The sequence below is a fragment of the Lagenorhynchus albirostris genome, chromosome 11 (genome assembly GCF_949774975.1).
Source record: "Lagenorhynchus albirostris chromosome 11, mLagAlb1.1, whole genome shotgun sequence".
Taxonomy (NCBI): Eukaryota; Metazoa; Chordata; class Mammalia; order Artiodactyla; family Delphinidae; genus Lagenorhynchus; species Lagenorhynchus albirostris.
This window is the reverse complement of record NC_083105.1, coordinates 69,721,762-69,740,176: the sequence shown is the minus strand read 5'-3', so window position 1 is coordinate 69,740,176 and position 18,415 is coordinate 69,721,762. Positions and strand designations below refer to the sequence as shown.

General features: G+C 43.9%; 1 protein-coding gene across 3 annotated transcripts in view; it reads right to left on the bottom strand.

Moving 5' to 3' along the window:
• PRICKLE1 (prickle planar cell polarity protein 1) overlaps positions 1-18,415 on the bottom strand; it is a 107,476-nt gene that overhangs the window by 14,574 nt on the left and 74,487 nt on the right. Inside the window, exon 1 of one of the 3 annotated variants that reach the window (XM_060166518.1) lies at positions 5,589-5,689. The exons of the other annotated variants lie outside the window; for them this stretch is intronic. The gene's annotated coding sequence lies outside the window, so the exon portion shown is untranslated. Of the gene's footprint in view, positions 1-5,588; positions 5,690-18,415 lie in introns of those variants that run through there. 3 annotated transcript variants of the gene reach the window in all.

Here is an 18,415-nt window from a genome sequence, read left to right as displayed (position 1 = left end):
GTTTGCAAGTAAGCTGAATGATAACGGAAAGAGGACTATTCTGCTGCGGGCTTTGATATGGAGGGCAAGAGCTCTTTGAGATTTCTTTTTAGCAGAACCACACTTAACGTGGACAAGAGTGGCCCCGTCCTGTGACTCGGCCTTTAGTCATTTTGTATGTTATTCACTACTTTTGCACATTTTTATTTTGATGTAATTTCAAACTTCAGAGAAGTTGTAAGAAGAGTAAGGAACTCCTAGACAGCCTTTCACCCAGACTCACCAGCTGTTTGCATCTTCCTTCCTTTGCCATGTCACCCCCACCTCGTCCTCCTCAGCCTCACCAGCACACCCACACACTTCTGTGGGAACCATCTGGAAGTATTTTTCACATTCTCTTGCCTAACCCCAATTAAATTAAACATGTTCTCTTAAAAAAAAGTTTATTTAAAAACAAAACTATGTGTGGGCTTCCCTGGTGGCACAGTGGTTGGGAGTCCGCCTGCCGATGCAGGGGACACGGGTTCGTGCCCCGGTCCGGGAAGATCCCACATGCCGCGGAGCAGCTGGGCCCGTGAGCCATGGCCACTGAGCCTGCGCGTCCGGAGCCTGTGCTCCGCAACGGGAGAGGCCACAGCAGTGAGAGGCCCACATACCGCAAAAAAAAACAAAAAACAAACAAAAAAACAACAAAAAGACTATGTGCAAGGTACCGTGTTATATGTTAGAGATAAATAGAATAAAAAAGCCAAAACAGCTCAGGCCGCCAGTATTCCGTGCTTATTCTGAGGCAGGTTTATTGTCCTGGTCTTGAAATGCTGCCATAAACTGAATGAACTCAATCACAAGTGAATGACAATCATGCATTAACCAATTCTGTGTTAGGTTTGTTAAGGAAATGAACCAGTAGGGATTCCACTGCTCCAATGTCTTTATGATTCTGGATGTAAATAAGTCTGATAAGGCAGGGAAAAGAAGTGAAACGGTTTGAGTCTGACCATGAAGGAAATGTGTAGGGGAAGCAACATCTTTAAAGCTAAAACCACTGTCAAAGAGGCCTGAGGCTGGGTAAGGAGAGATGACATACTTTTTCCCAGAAACACGAGGATTCGGGGTTGCTCCCCAAAAGCCATGCAACGAAGTTGAAGAGTTCCATTTCCCCCCCTTGTCCTTTATTTCCCTTCTTCCTTCAAAATAGTTTTTAAAAAAAAAGTTAAATAGCTACTTCTCACCATTTAAAAAGACTCAGAGACAAACAGCCGGCAGATGTATGACTTCTCAATCATCATATACTTGTCAAGAGAACACCTGACCCAAGGGACAGAAGCAGTGCTGAGGGAAGGCAACCTGTTGCCCCGGGCATTCGGTAAGCTCAGCCCTGAAGTCCTCAGACCTTTGACAAGTCACCAAACATTGTGGGACCTGGTTCTTTAAAACAGCAACTATTTTCCTTCCAAAGATGGCCTAAGGATGTGAAAGTTTTAAAGAAGAAAATAATTATATGAATATAAAGAATTAAAGTTACCACTGACATGTCAATCGCCACTGTTACTTCCACTGATTACACACATCTTGAAGCTGACCAGAATAAGAACACTTTAGTAACAAAGACCGAATGTTGACAGGGGTTTCATCTTCTTTGTGAGTTCGGGACACTCTAGACTCCTGAAGGGCAACCAATTTTGATAAACTATTGGCCACTACTAGCCCTCAGAGTGAGCTTCTAACCAGTCCCTACATAAAATCTCTGACACAGACATATACACACACACCCCATGTCTGCGGAGCATGGCAGGGTCTTTCCAGGTGTCTTTGGCAAAGCAAAAATTGGGAGCACCCAGTATATGACTGGCTGTGAGATGGCACTTGTTCCCCAAATTCACTCATTTAAGGAGGGATTCCTTGTGAGATTTACTTTCCAGATTCATTTACTTCACTCACGCATTCATCCTTATATTTAAAGACCATTACTGAGTCATTCTGGGAAACATCAAAAATCAAGGAAACTGACATTTATGCCATTAAAAGCTAGAACTTAAAAAACAAAAAATGTACCCACTGTGATAGGAATGTTTCCAAATTCCATTTGGAATTTCCTTGCTTTCTCTAATGGTGGTATGTGTGTAAGTTACATGTGATTTAGCCTTTGGCTGATCGTTTGTTTTCATTTTGAGTAGAAAATGAATAATATAAAGAACACTGGCTTCAGGATTCCAGCAAATGGAGTTCTAAGTCAGCCATCCAGTTGGGAGGAGGTGAGGGCTCTCTCACAACGCTGAGGTGATGTCCAGAACTGCATGGCTTCAGACACGTGCCTTTAATTTGTTGCTTTCGGTATTCTATAAATTAGGCAAATACAGTTTGAAAAGTTGTCCAAAAGTATACAGAATAATTATGCTGTGGACAAGGGCTTAAGCATTCCTCCCATAAGCACAGTAATCACTGGTTAAGGAAGATAACATACAGTATGTGAAGGTGTTATTCAAACTAAAAAACTGCCTTATTATTTTGCTATGCTGTTTTGGCCATTTGGAGATCATTTATTTTCTACTGGGCTGTATGCTGCATCCAGGATAGTTAAGGATTATTATTTTGATTGATCTTGACATATACATAAATGAGCCTTTACTATTTTCCTTAAAAAGCTTAACAGGTCAACACAGTATATGAAGGTCCAGAGGCAGTAAAGAGTTGACATTTTGCTGGAAGACACGTTCTTCCAAAGAAGCAACAATAGATGACCATGGTCATCTATGCACTGAGTAACATTTTCAAGAATTACACATCTCAAGCAGAAGACTTTGGGTTTAACCCTAATGAGAAAGAACAAAATGCATATGAGTAGGAGGGTGCCACTCCTGGTCTTAAAATTAAAAGAGAAAAGGAACCTGGAAGGGGCCTATTAGCCCACTGTCATCAAGAGAGCCTAAACATGGTGGCTTGGGAAGAGAAAGTAAAAGGAGCCGATAAGAAAGGGGGAAACTGGGTCAAACAGAGTTCTGAGTCCTAGGTGGCTGAAAGATGATGCACCAATATGGAAATACTATATAGGCGAGTCAGAAGGGGACTTAGGATTTGAGAGCATTGAGGAGAATGAGTTCAATCAGATTCAGATTGAGGTTATAACTGTACATCAGTTCTGGTATGGTTCCTACTATTCATCATTTTCTTGGACCACGTTACCAAATCAAATTAAAATCATGCAAATAGAAAACAATAATTTTCAGCGCCTGCCATTGAATAATGAAGTCTAAGGTCATACCCCTAATTACAAATACTTTTCCCAATGAAATTCCACTGTAGTTCCTATGAGAAGACTACCATAGCATTATAGGATCCCTAGGAAAAAGTATTTCTTGTGTGAACACGCCCAGGGAAGTTAGAAGTCCTTTGATCACCAAAAACCAGAACAGATACTGATTTGTGAAGTCAGTTGGGCTAACATTCCCTAAGTGTCCCCTGCTGCTAAGTGCCATCCTGTGGGCCACAAGCTGCTTAACAACTTCTTTGTTAAACTGCTTGTTAACAAGGCCTTTGTACATAGAAGATGCAGATCACACACACCCATTCAAGAGCTACTCTAATTCAGCCGGGCTAAATATTCAGGTGAGTTAAATTTAACTACAGACTAATTTGGTAGTACAGAACCTCCCAACACTTCCATCCTTTTCAACACACACACACACACAATGTATGCATGTATGTATGTATGCATGTATGTGTGTGTGTATATATATATCCTAGTTTTATGATGTCCTTAGCTTAAAACTTTAAAAAAGTCAGAGACCTGCAAAAGCCATAGGTCTTAAAACTATTACAATCAAGATTTGAATTCTAGTAAATGACACTAAACTGTAATCTCTTTAAAGTTTTCACACAAACAGCACTCAAGCCTACTGTCTGCTAAAGACAATAAAAAAGTCATGGCCAACAGAGGCCAACCCAATTTGACTTATACTGAAATGAAATGATAACTGTAAAATAAAAACAGAATGAAGGTATCCAAAGATATTGCTTACGGAAACATTCCTTGGCTAAAAGGACTTCATACCAGCAATTAGTGGCATTAGGCCATGTGCCCTTTGACCTTTTCTGTATTTTCCAGGTAAACCTCCATCCAACTTGTACATTTTCCGACAGCTGAGTGGCCCGTCAGGCACCATACCATTGCCAAGAAGCTATCCATTTTTCCAAGAGGAAATGTGGAACTCTGCAGGGTTTCAAAGCATTCTTATTTCATGCACAAATACATTCCACGACAGAAAGACAGCCTGCTTAAACAAAAGGAGGAAACATTATGACAAAGCATGGTCCCTTGCTAGAGCGGCGCTTTGGGGGTCAGGTTATTTGGCTGTAAACCGGTCTGTAAAGATAAAACCCGAAACGCTGGCTACGGTGTAAGACGGGCCACGCGAGGCACTGTTCTAATGAATTCACTATTTTCCATAATGGGGGGACGCAGATACTTTCTCAAAATCGTGTTCAAGTCTCCTATTGATTTTTTGAATTTCCATTTTCAACGGCGGCCCAAGGAAACGGCAGCCAGACTTGACTCCAATGTACACACAGACTCGGGTTTCACCCCGTCACCTGTTGGCTCTCGAACAACACTCTTCTTTGTGAAACTTACAGCCCTCATTTGAAACAAGTTTCCAGAGAAAACACTTCAAGAAAGTGTTTGAGAAGTCACGAGACTCGAGTTGTAAAAACAAATTCCACACATAGCCTGACTTAGCTGACACAGATTAACGTGAAAACCCGGGCTTTTTAAAAAGGCCGCGGGAGGGGAGTCGGAGGAAAGGATGCCACCGTCCTTCGGGAAAACCCTGCGGGCTAATTCGAGATGGGCCGCGGGTGATGGGCCGCCGGGCTCCGCCGGGCCCTCCGCGCCCGCCTCGGGAAGACGCTCGGAGCGGGAGCCCGCGCCCCCGCGCCCCGCAAACCCACCCTCCGCGCCGCGCTGGCTGCTCGGGCCGCTAGGGGGCGCCCGGGCCGCGGGTCCCACTCGGCCCCCGGCTCCTCCGCCTCCGCGGCCTCCCGCACCCAGAAGCCGAGCTCCAGACCCAGCGACGGGGAGAGAAGCTCTCCTCGGCACCGGCGCGAGGCCCGCGAGGGCAGCCTCCCGACCCCCTCGCCACCTCCAGAGAGGGCCCCGCGCCGCCCTCGTCGCAGCGTCATCTCCCAGGGACCGCACTCGCCCCGCGGATCCCCGCGTCTATCCCCAGCTTCGGACGCGAAGCCCTCCCCGCAGTCTCAGTGTTCAGCCGCTGCCGTCCGGCTGCCATAGAGCCCCGGGACCCAGACGGCGGCTCCCCACCTGCGGCCGCTCGACCGAACGCGGCCTGCAGCCCCTCCGCGGAGCCCTCGGCGCGCACTCGCCGCCCCCCGCTCTGCGACCGGCCAAGGCTGGCGGCCAGGCGCGGGTGGCTCCCGGAGGAAAACAGGGCTGGGTGCTCTGCGGGTCACCCGCGCCCACCCATTTCCGGAGGAGACCCCAGCAGGGCGGGGACCGAGGGGCGGGGGCAGCAAGCGCGGGGGCCCCGTCGCGGCGCAATGCTGGCCCCACCCGGCGGGCGAGGGGTCGCCACCGCCCGCCGTGACGCGCTCACCGCCGGCCGGTCCTCCGCGAGCCCCCGTTCGGTGCAACGCGGAGATCCTCACCCGCGGCCGCCAGCTAACCTGCCGTGGGGGAACCGGCAAGAGGTCCCCCAGTTCCCCAGAGACCCTCTGTCCCCGACGGCGTCGCCGACTCTGCTTCCCCCGTATTTGAGTTGCCTACCCCAGGCCACAGCGTCCCCCACGCCCCAGCCCCGCGCCTCTACAAGATCCTTCACCGCGGAAAGAAAAAACCCGTCTCCCCTCTAGCCCCGGGAGCCGGCCCTGGGCCGGCAATCTTCAGAAGTAACCAGAGCCCGCATTAAAGAAAAGTAACCATTTCGCTTCCTGCCGGTCCTTCCCTCCTCGCAGCGCTGCGGCCGGCAGCCCGGCTTGTTATCCACGCCCTGCTCCGCACCCGGCTCCAGTCCGCAGGAGGCGCCTGCCCGGCCTGATCTCGCTGCCACCCGCTTTCCAGGAACTGTCACTGCAAACCCTGCCCCTGGCAGGTCTCCACGAGGTCCCGCGCACACGCTACTCCTCGAAAAGTTACCCCCCCCCACTTGGCCAGCCTCGTAGCTCGAGCACCTACCTCGGTCAGCCCGCTCCGTTCCCGGGAGCCCTAGTGAGTGGAGCAGCTGACATGCAAATACCCCAGGACGCTTATGTAAACTTCCCCCTCCCGCAGGTGCACGCGCGGGCCACAAAACGCTGGGAGCATATGCAAGGCCACCTCTTAAAGAAATCATCTCCACTCTGCCCATAACAATGATGTCAGCAAATGGCACGTTTAACCAAGTTCTCACTTGGAAGGGATCATTAACATATGAATTCTCCTCTTAGGACTTTACTCGCATTTCGGAGAGATTCCTACTGCTTAGCGCAGGAGATTTATTTTTATCAGTAAATAACAGCAAAAGAAAAGGAACCAGGTCGCGGTATGCACTCAGTCAAGCACATGAATAAGAGTTTTTATAAATAGGTTAAGTGAGTATCATTATTCAAACACAAGAACTATGCTCATACTCAAGGCTAATCTTGTTTCTGAGCTACTTATAGGTACACTAAGAGAAAGCGAAGCTTGACATTAGTTGTCTACAGAAAACAAAGAGAAGCAAAAACAGGACCTCAAAGCAAGCCCAGAAAGAAACGATAGATTAATAACGCACAGCAGAGGACTGACTCTTCAGAACTACAAATTTTAATTTCTACAATAGCCTCCTTATCACAAGGTGAAAAAATGCCAAAGGAAGGGAGAGAAAAACATGCAATATTTAAGAGCTCTATCAGTTTATAAAATGCACATAAATGAAAACAACTTAAAATGGTCACCAGTTCCTTGGGTATCCTATCTCTTTTTCAGGCTATATATATTTAAAAAAATCCTTAAACCATCAGGATTCCTTGGGAGTGATTTGCAACATATATGTTTCTACAGTATACAACTGAACAATAGCCCATTGTAACTGACTTAAAAATACACAAATAAGTTGCCATAAATAGAGCAGTCAAGTAAATAATTCTGTGGCCAATTTCTGTTATCTCCGCTGCAAGGCAAGGCAGCTGAGAAGCCGCTTTTTTTCTTAAACTTACTTTTTTAAAGTGGCAGAGACAAGGAAAAAAAAAAAGGTTGCACCTCGGCTGGTAGACTAGCTTGGAAACACTGATTTAGACAACAGGATTTGTAATTTAAATAGACTCTCTGTTGGCAAATCTAGACTCCAGTTTTGAATACAGTTCCCAAACAGTTCTCATATAGAACTCCTCTAGCCTTCAGGTCCTGTGGGGATTTGTGAGAGGGTGGTGGTGGACCTCACAGGTGACCACTTTCCTCTGTGGGGCTGTGAAATTAACCATGAATACCTAGGCCAGATTTCCTTTTTCCTATTTCCTTCCCTTTGGGCTTTCTCAGGGAAGTCATCAACTGACAGTGTACAGTCCATTACTGATTTAAATCCAACCCTGAACTATCGTGTCATTATAATAAAGGGAGTATCAGCACACCAATGCTTCAAGCCTGGTGGATGGATCCTTTTTGAAAGCTTTTAACGGAGAACTACACATTAGCCAAGGCCCCAGAACCCTCCCAACTACAAGCCATAGCAACACTTAGGAGTATTAAATGTCAGCCATTGTAAGTATGCTTCCTCTCATGCAGTTACTTGTAAATACTGTTTGTTACATTTTCAACCAGTACTGTCAGCTTTATTGCCTATTGTAAGTGTTTTCAGTGATGAAGCAGTTTGGAGACAGTTAAGAGCTTCCCACTAAAGTTTCAATCTGAATGCAGCAGACCTTCGTCTGGTCTGAAAGGCACTGTTATTGTCAAAGGTGAACTTATTCAGGATGCGGAGCAAGACCCCCAACCAGCATCCTTTTGTTTCAGCCAGGAGGAATATTCACTGCTTGCAGATCACACTTGCCAGGAGGTTGAGAAAGGAAGCCCAGAAATTCACAGGACTCAGTTCCCTCTTGCGATCCTGGTCTCTGCTCTGCTCTCACTCAGAGAGGCCTTTTCCAACTACCCATCCCAAATATCACCCCCCCCTTTTATTTGTGCTATTGTCTTCACAGCACTTTGCTTGACATTATAGGTCTATTTGTTCATGTTTGCTTTCTTCTCCCCTAGAAGGTAGGGACTTTGGGGATTCGTTACTATATTCTCAGCACTGAGATTCATGGCTGGCACTTAGCAGACAAGTTCAGTAAACACGAGTTAAATGAAGGAATGATTTTTGGACATTCCTCTCAGGCCCTCACAGCCATACCATACCTGAACAAGGAATGTTTCTAACCTAAAAGCCAGACTGAACTCCAGTGTCCTAATGGAGGAGACTAAGATAGAAAGACAGAAAAATGCCAAGGGCAGAGAAATAAAGAAGGGAGCATTTTGGTTGTCAAATGCCAGTCACCTTTATTGGGTCTGGAAGAAAGAGGTAAACATACAAAATATAAAGCACACCTGGGCTCTATTCCTTGGTTCTCCTATGATTTGTATATAGAGACCTTGAGGTCTTTTCTACTCCTTCTGTTTTTTCATTTGTAAAACAGACCTGCTTTCTAGCTTTAAGAGTAAGAGTTGCTCTTGGTCTCAGACATTTGGAAGGATTTGTAGCTAAAAGCCAGTCATCTAGGAAGAGTATATTTAAATGACTGGATGTCTAAGTTTCTGAATAGAAAAGAGAAATCAAGGGCTCTAAAATTCATCAAATGATATTTCACTCACTAAATTGAAGGGGCAGTCGGCATAAGTAATGTTAAGTAGGGTGACAGTTTTAGTTTTCAGGACAGCAGTTGGGTAGTTCTGACTATATAGAGATAGGTAACTAAAAAAATCACAACACCTGTAGGATGCAATTTCTAATGAAAATAAAATAGCTTAAAAAATGAATCATAGAGGACTTCCCTGGCGGTCCAGCGGTTAAGACTCCGTGCTTCCCATGCAGGGGGCGCGGGTTCCATCCCTGGTCAGGGAACTCAGATCCCACATGCCGTTCGGTGCGGCCAAAAACAAAAAACAAATCACAGAATCAGGCAATGTTAGAGTTGACAACAACCTGTAGGACCCTACATCTTGTCCAGAAAAAGAAACCGAGATCCAGAAAAACAATCTTAATCATAATTCTTCATGTTTGTCACCAAATTTGTTACCACTAAAAGTTTATGAAAAATGTTTTACTTTCTTGTTAATTTTAAACATTTGTGTCGTATTTCCGATGGGGCGGTATATCCTGCTGGGTCACTGAACATATGCAAATTCTAGCATTAGCTAAGTCCGTAGCAGCCCCAGGGAAGGGCCCAAAGGAAGATATCAGCTCTTCTCAGAGTTAACAGGCTGGATGGTGTTTTATAATAGGTTGCAGTTTCTCTAGGTCTCAAATTACTTTCTTTCCCCCTTTGATTACATTTAAAGCAATGTGATTAGAGAGCAATGGTTCTTTAACATTTTCTACACCCAATCCCTCTTCAGATTTACTACTCCAGTCCTCCCAGCCATCCGTCCCCTCCCCCAACTCCTACCTCCTTTGTGAGTGAGGAAAATCCTCCCTGCAAAGTACCCAGATGCACTGGGTTTGGAGTTGGGAGACTTAAAAGTCTATTCTCCGTCAATTAGTAGGCTCTGTGACATTGGGATAAATCATTTATCTAAGGTATTAGTTTTTTTCATTTCTAAAAATGCTAGTGTTTGGGCTAGGTCGGTGGGTAGAACTTCTGAGAAGGGAACGCAACCAATTTTTCAACTAAAATAGCAATCTTTTTTTTTTTTTTTTTTTTTTTGCGGTACGCGGGCCTCTCACTGTTGTGGCCTCACCCGTTGCGGAGCACAGGCTCCGGACGCGCAGGCTCAGCGGCCATGGCTCACGGGCCCAGCCGCTCCGCAGCATGTGGGATCCTCCCGGACCGGGTCACGAACCCGTGTCCCCTGCATCGGCAGGCGGACTCTCAACCACTGCGCCACCAGGGAATCCCGGCATCTTTTTTAAAAAATAAATTTATTTATTCATTTATGCATTTTTGGCCGCGCGGGTCTTCGTTACTGCGCGTGGGCTTTCTCTAGCTGCGGCGAGCGGGGGCTACTCTTCGTTGCAGTGTACAGGCTTCTCACTGCGGTGGCTTCTCTTGTTGCAGAGCACGGGCTCTAGGCGCAGGGGCTTCGGTAGTTGTGACTCACAGGCTCAGTAGTTGTGGCACATAGGTTTAGTTGCTCTGTGGCATGTAGGATCTTCCTGGACCAGGGCTCGAACTCGCGTCCCCTGCATTGGCAGGCGGATTCTCAACCACTGTGTCACCAGGGAAGCCCCTAAAATAGGAATCTTAATATAGAAACTGATGAACGTAAAACTGCTCTGTTGAAGCTCTGGGTTGGTTTCTTCCCAAACCCCTCCCACAACTACCTCCCCAAACCTACTCTTCCAACGAGGACCTCAGGCTCCTTCATCTCAGACTAGATGCTCCCAGAGGCTCCGCCAGTTCTAATACTTTTTGAGTCTCTTAAATTTTTTTTTTTTTTTTTTTGCAGTACGCGGGCCTCTCACTGTTGTGGCCTCTCCCGTTGCGGAGCACAGGCTCCGGACGCGCAGGCTCAGCGGCCATGGCTCACGGACCCAGCCGCTCCGCGGCATGTGGGATCTTCCCAGACCGGGACACGAACCCGCGACCCCTGCATCAGCAGGCGGACTCTCAGCCACTGCGCCACCAGGGAAGCCCAGTCTCTTAAAATTTCATAGCTCGTTGTGACACTAATACCAGGCAGGTGTCTTGAGTCTACAGCCCAGGCTGGGTGGGAGAATATGGGGTCAGGTCCTTTGATTTGACTCTCGCTCAGGGTTATGACTTCTAATAGAAAATGGCAACCGTCTTTGCCCATCCCACTCCTCACTTTCAACTGCTCTGAAATAGCCCTTCCCCACCCCAGGAAACGTTTCTTTCCGTGGACAGATAATTAAACCAGGATTCAAGCACATTTCCTTAAGTTCTTCAACTTTCTCTACTCCTGTAGACCTGTGGTTTAATACAAACATACTTAAGATTTCATTGCTGAAAAACTGCCAAAATATTAAGAAATAAAGAATAAATCTTCCAGTAAATATTGAGAGATCTATACATGAAAAGAGATCCAAGACAATATTAAGATGCAAATCCCAATATATAGTATGATCACATTGTTGTAACTAATAATATATGGGCTAGTGTGTGCATAGCAAAACTAGTTAGAGGAATATAAATACCAAATCATTCATATGATTTCTAGGGAAAGGCAGATGATGGGAAACTATCGCTTTTTAGTTTACAGTTGACCCTTGAACAACGTGGGGATTAATCCATGGATAATTCCCTATCCTCAGTTCCTCTGCATCCAAAGACAACCAACCACAGGCAGTGCAGTACTGTGCAGTGCGGTATTTACTACTGAAAAACATTCAAGTGTAAGTGGACCTGTGCAGTTTCAAACCTGTGTTGTTCAAGCATCCACTGTATAATTTGTAAAATAAATGTACTTTTATATGTATCTTCACGTTATTTATAAACTTTTTCTTTTTATAATGATCATATAAAAATTTTGTGAATGGTTTAAGAAACATTAGAGAAAATATTCTACAATATTAATGTAAGGAAGAAAAGCTCAGAAGCAGAAAGTGACTTTCTTAAGTTATTAGCTGATATAGGAAGAAGTATGAATACGTAATTCCTCACTGTGCTATCTTCTGCTCAGTCACAAACTTCAAGGGTGAAATCTCTGCTGCATTATTTATAATACTTTGGGAAGGGCGTGTCACCAGTCCCACATTTCCATGGAGCCAGACATATTGGAACAGGAGCTGCCCCAGCTTATGCCTCATGAATCCATCCATTGATTCACCGATAGATTCTTTGGTTGAATCAAAAGATATTTGTTGAACGGCAGCACTATTGGACCTAGACCCTCCCCTTAACTTAAGGACTTCGTATTTAAATTTCATATTCTATTTATATCTTGATAAAATAGAGGCATAGAAAAATACACAAGATGAGCGGGGAAAATAAACAACTGGTCTAATTTTCCAAAATACATAACAAACCATGATATGTTGTGATTATACAGTTGAGGTGTGGTTAAAATTCTAATACAGGAACAAGAGGAAATGTTGATCAATCAATTCTGGTTGGAAGGTGAGAATCCAGGAAGGTGAGGTGACATCTGAGCTGGGCCTGTAAGGATTTGAATAGTTAATCAGGGTAACGAGTGGAGTTGGGTATAGGAAACAGGGCCCAGGTTGAGCCAGTCAAAGCTGCACCAGGCTCTAAATGGCTGTGTGCCAGGACTGCCGGGACCGCTCAGCTATTCCAAGGGCTACAGGGAGCCACAGAAGCTTAAAGAAAAGTGACATGACTGTATCTATGCCCTCGTTAGAAAGAGGGCAGAGAGAACAGTGCAGGGAAACCAGATGGGAAGAGCCTAGAAGCCGCTCCAGCAGTCAAGAGCAGAAAACACAAAACAGTGCGTCTGAGGGCGTGATTTCTGAGGGTGTGATTTCTGAGGGCAGACAGACTGGACTGTGGTGGCCCAGTGTGTATGGTGAGGACTGAGGGGTGGCAGATGGGGGCTGACATTCTGAAGGAGTCAGTGTTCCCTTAGTTTACTGGAAAGACAACCAATGCTTTAGCCCTGATATAAACTCCAGCTTAAAACCGCGGATATATTTCACTGCCCATGGGAGACAAACTCAAGGTAACCTGAAGTATTTACATTTCTGCTCAAACTTTATCTTCCTGTTGGAATCCACCCTTAAAATATAGCATTGGCGGGCTTCCCTGGTGGCGCAGTGGTTGGGAGTCCGCTTGCCGATGCAGGGGACACAGGTTCGTGCCCCGGTCTGGGAAGATCCCACATGCCGCGCAGCGGCTGGGCCCGTGAGCCATGGCCACTGAGCCTGCGCGTCCGGAGCCTGTGCTCCGCAACGGGATAGGCCACAGCAGTGAGAGGCCCGCGTACCGCAAAAAAAAAAAAAAAAAAAAAAAAAAAAAAAAAAAAAAATATATATATATATATATATATATATATAACATTGGCATCCTCCAGTGTTAAAGAGCTCAGGGTCCATCACTATGAAGGAAACAGGCCCATGACTTTCAGGTTGAAAGATAATCCACGCAGAAGAACTACCCAACCAACGCAGCTGCAGAGATGAATCGAAAGTGGAAACTTACTGTGTTATGTGGGGTCTACACCTAGCAGTTAGTGTTTTGTACAAAACATCTACATAATAAATATTGCTTTGTCTTAAATTTTAAAGTTATAGAATATTTGCTGCTTTTCTTCATGAACTACATGATCAAAGCTATTTCACTCACCTGTGTATTTTCGTATGCTATTTAAACTCTCCCCTACCTAAGATGGTTGATTCTCCACAATGAAAAATCTGGGCCAATCAAGGCAGGCCAGCTTTTAACAGTTACCGTGTACAATAAATAATCAAGGCGTTCTTACAGGGACTTCCCTGGTGGCGCAGTGGTTAAGAATCTGCCTGCCAATGCAGGGGACACAGGTTTGAGCCCTGGTCTGGGAAGATCCCACATGCCTTGGAGCAACTATGCCCGGGTGCTACAACTACAGTGCCTGCACTCTAGAGCCCGCAAGCCACAACTAGTGAGCCCGCGAGTCACAACTACTGAAGCCTGCGTGCCTAGAGCCCGTGCTCTGCAACAAAAGAAGCCACCGCAATGAGAAGCCCGCGCACCGCAACGAAAGTAGCCCCCGCTCGCTGCAACCAGAGAAAGCCCGCGCGCAGCAACGAAGACCCAACGCAGCCAAAAATAAAAAAAAAAATTTTTTTAAGTCTGTGGCTTACAAAAAAAAAAACTTTCGTACAGAGGTGTCAGCAAAGAATTATTTCAAGCAGCCTCTTGCCAAATGAAAAAGGTCAGCCAAGCTTTCCATAACATTTCTTTATCTTATCTAAGATCCCAAGTCCCTTTCTGCAACTTAAACAAGGTGACTTTGTAGTGGGGACTGGTTTACAAGCTTTAATTAGATTGTGCCAGGGCCAGGAGTTAGAATTCAAATTGTTCTATTGGATTGACTCACATAATTCTAGATAAGTAACTGTCTTTTTTTTTTTGAAATTTATTTTTTTTTTAAACAGCAGGTTCTTACTAGTCATCCATTTTATACCCATCAGTATATACATGTCAATCTCAATCTCCCCATTCATCCCACCACCACCACCTCCCCCCACCCCCTGCTTTCCCTTCTTTGTGTCCATACGATTGTTCTCTACACCTGTGTCTCTATTTCTGTCCTGCAAACAGGTTCATCTGTACCATTTTTCTCGGTTCCATATATATGCGTTAATATGCGATATCTGTTTTTCTCTTTCTGACTTACTTCACTCTGTATGACAGTCTCTAGATCCATCCACGTCTCTACAAATGACCCAGTTTCGTTCCTTTTTATGGCTGAGTAATATTCCATTGTATATGTGTACCACTTCTTCTTTATCCATTTGTCTGTCAATGGGCATTTAGGTTGCTTCCATGTCCTGGCTATTGTAAATAGTGCTGCAATGAATACTGGGGTGTATGAGTCTTTTTGAATTATGGTTTTCTCTGGGTATATGCACAGTAGTGGGACTGCTGGGTCATATGGTAGTTCTATTTTTAGTTTTCTAAGGAAACTCCATACTGTTCTCCATAGTGTCTGTATCAATTTACATTCCCACCAACAGTGCAAGAGGGTTCCCTTTTCTCCACACCCTCTCTAGCATTTTTTGTTTGTAGATTTTTTGATGATGCCAATTCTAACTGGTGTGAGGTCATACAGCAGCAATTTTGATTTGCATTTCTCTAATAATTAGTGATGTTTCGCAGCTTTTCATGTGCCTTTTGGCTAACTGTATGTCTTCTTTGGAGAAAGGTCTATTTAGGTCTTCTGCCCATTTTTTGCTTGGGTTGTTTGCTTTTTCAATATTGAGCTGCATGAGCTGTTTATATATTTTGGGGATTAATCCTCTGTCTGTTGACTCGTTCGCAAATATTTTCTCCCATTCTGAGGGTTGTCTTTTTTGTCTTGTTTATAGTTTCCTTTGCTGTGCAAAAGCTTTTAAGTTTCATTAGGTCCCATTTATTTATTTTTGTTTTTATTCCCATTACTCTAGGAGGTGGGTCAAAAAAGATCAAGAATGTTCTTCTTATGTTTTCCTCTAAGAGTTTTATAGTGTCTGGTCTTACATATAGGTCTTTAATCCATTTTGAGTTTTTTTTTATGTATGGTGTTAGGGACTGTTCTAATTACATTCCTTTACATGTAGCTATATACTTTTCCCAGCAACATGTATTGAAGAGACTATCTTTTCTCCATTGTATATCCTTGCCTCTTTTGTCATAGATTAATTGACCGTAGGTGAGTGGGTTTATCTCTGGGCTTTCTATCCTGTTCCATTGATCTATATTTCTGTTTCTGTGCCAGTACCATATTGTCTTGATTACTGTAGCTTTGCAGTATAGTCTGAAGTTAGAGAGTCTGATTCCTCCAGCTCCATTTTTTCCCCTCAAGATTGCTTTGGCTACTTGGGGTCTTTTGTGTCCCCATACAATTTTAAGATTTTTGTTCTAGTTCTGTAAAAAATGCCATTGGTAATTTGATAGGGATTGCATTGAATCTGTAGATTGCTTTGGGTATAATAGTCATTTTCACAATATTTATTCTTCCAATCCAAGAACATGGTATATCTCTCCATCTGTTTGTGTCATCTTTGATTTCTTTCATCAGTGTTTTTTTTTTTTGTTATTTTTTTTTTTGTGGTACGCGGGCCTCTCACTGTTGTGGCCTCTGCCGTTGTGGAGCACAGGCTCCGGACGCGCAGGCCCAGCGGCCATGGCTCACAGGCCCTGCCGCTCCGTGGCATGTGGGATCCTCCCGGACCTGGGCATGAATCCATGTCCCCTGCATCGGCAGGTGGACTCTCTACCACTGCGCCACCAGGGAAGTCCTCATCAGTGTTTTATAGTTTGCTGAGTAACAGGTCTTTTACCTCCTTAGGTAGATTTACTCCGAGGTATTTTATTCTTTTTGTTGCAATGGTGAATGGGATTGGTTCCTTAATTTCTCGTTCTGATGTTTCGTTGTTAGTGTATAGGAATGCAAGAGCTTTCTGTGCATTAATTTTGTATCCTGCAACTTTACCAAATTCATTGATTAGCTCTAGTAGTTTTCTGGTGGCATCTTTAGGATTTTCTATGTATAATATCATGTCACCTGCAAACAGTGACAGTTTTACTTCATCTTTTCCAATTTCTATTCCTTTTATTTCTTTTCCTTCTCTGATTGCCGTGGCTAGGACTTCCAAAACTGTGTTGAATAATAGTTGTGAGAGTGCACATCCTTGTCTTCTTCCTGATCTTAGAGGAAATCCTCTCAGTTTTTCACCATTGAGAATGATGTTTGCTGTGGGTTTGTCATATATGGCCTTTATTATGTTGAGGTAGGTTCCCTCTATGCCCACTTTCTGGAGAGTGTTTATCATAAATAGGTGTTGAATTTTGTCAAAAGCTCTTTCTGTTGAGAAATCTATTGAGATTATCATATGGTTTTTATCCTTCAATTTTTTAATGTGGTGTATCACACTGATTGATTTGCGTATATTGAAGAATCCTTGCATCCCTGGGATCAAATCCCACTTGATCATGGTGTATGATCCCTTTAATGTGTTGTTGGATTCTGTTTGCTAGTATTTTGTTGTGGATTTTTGCATCTATATTCATCAGTGATATTGGTCTGTAATTTTCTTTTTTTGTAGTATCTTTGTCTGGTTTTGGTATCACGGTGATGGTGGCCTTGCAGAATGAGTTTGGGAGTGTTCCTTCCTCTGCAATTTTTGGAAGAGTTTGAGAAGGATGGGTGTTACCTCTTCTCTAACTGTTTGATAGAATTCACCTGTGAAGCCATCTGGTCCTGGACTTTTGTTTGTTGGAAGATTTTTAATCACAGTTTCAATTTCATTACTTGTGATTGGTCTGTTCATATTTTCTATTTCTTCCTGGTTCAGACTTGGAAGGTTGTAACTTTCTAAAAATTTGTCCATTTCTTCCAGGTTGTCCATTTTATTGGCATAGAGTTGCTTGTAGTAGTCTCTTAGGATGCGTTGTATTTCTTTGGTGTCTGTTGTAACTTCTCCTTTTTCATTTCTAATTTTATTGACTTGAGTCCTCTCTCTTTTTCTTGATGAGTCTGGCTAATGGTTTATCAATTTTGTTATCTTCTCAAAGAACCAGCTTTCAGTTTTATTAATCTTTGCTATTGTTTTCTTTGTTTCTATTTCATTTATTTCTGCTCTGATCTTTATGATTTCTTTCCTTCTACTAACTTTGGGTTTTGTTTGTTCTTCTTTCTCTAATTGCTTTAGGTGTAAGGTTAGGTTTTTGTTTTTGTTTTCTTTTAATTTATTATTTTTACTTTTGGCTGTGTTGGGTCTTCATACTCTTTGCTGCGGTGCATGGGCTCTAGGCACACGGGCTTCAGTAGTTGTGATGTGTGGGCTGAGTATTTGTGGCTCACAGGCTCTAGCGCGCAGGCTCAGTAGTTATGGTGCACAGTCTTAGTTGCTCCGCGGCATGTGGGATCTTCCTGGCCCAGGGCTCAAACCCGTGTCCCCTCTTTGGCAGGCAGATTCTTAACCACTGTGCCACCAGGAAAGTCTCAGTTAGGTTGTTTATTTGAGATTTTTCTTGTTTCTTGAGGTAGGATTGTATTGCTATAAACTTCCCTCTTAGAACTGCTTTTGTTGCATCCTGTAGGTTTTGGATCGTTGTGTTTTCATTGTAATTTGCCTATAGGTATTTTTCAATTTCCTCTTTGACTTCTTCAGTGATCTCTTGGTTATGTAGTAACTTATTGTTTAGCCTCCATGTGTTTGTGTTTTTTACGTTTTTTTTCCCCTGTAATTGATTTCTAATCTCATAGCGCTGTGGTCGGAAAAGATGCTTGATATGATTTCAATTTTCTTAAGTTTACTGAGGCTTGATTTGTGACCCAAGAAGTGATGTATCCTGGAGAATGTTCTATGGGCACTTGAGAAGAAAGTGTAATCTGCTGTTTTCAGATGGAATGTCCTATAAATATCAATTGAATCTCTCTGGTCTGTTGTGTCATTTAAAGCTTGTGTTTCCTTATTAATTTTCTGTCTGGATGATCTGTCCATTGGTGTAAGTGAGGTGTTAAAGTCCCCCACTATTACTGTGTTCCTGTCGATTTCCTCTTTTATAGCTGTTAGCATTTGCCTTATGTATTGAGGTGCTCCTATGTTGGGTGCATATATATTTATAATTGCTATATCTTCTTCTTGGATTGATCCCTTGTTCATTA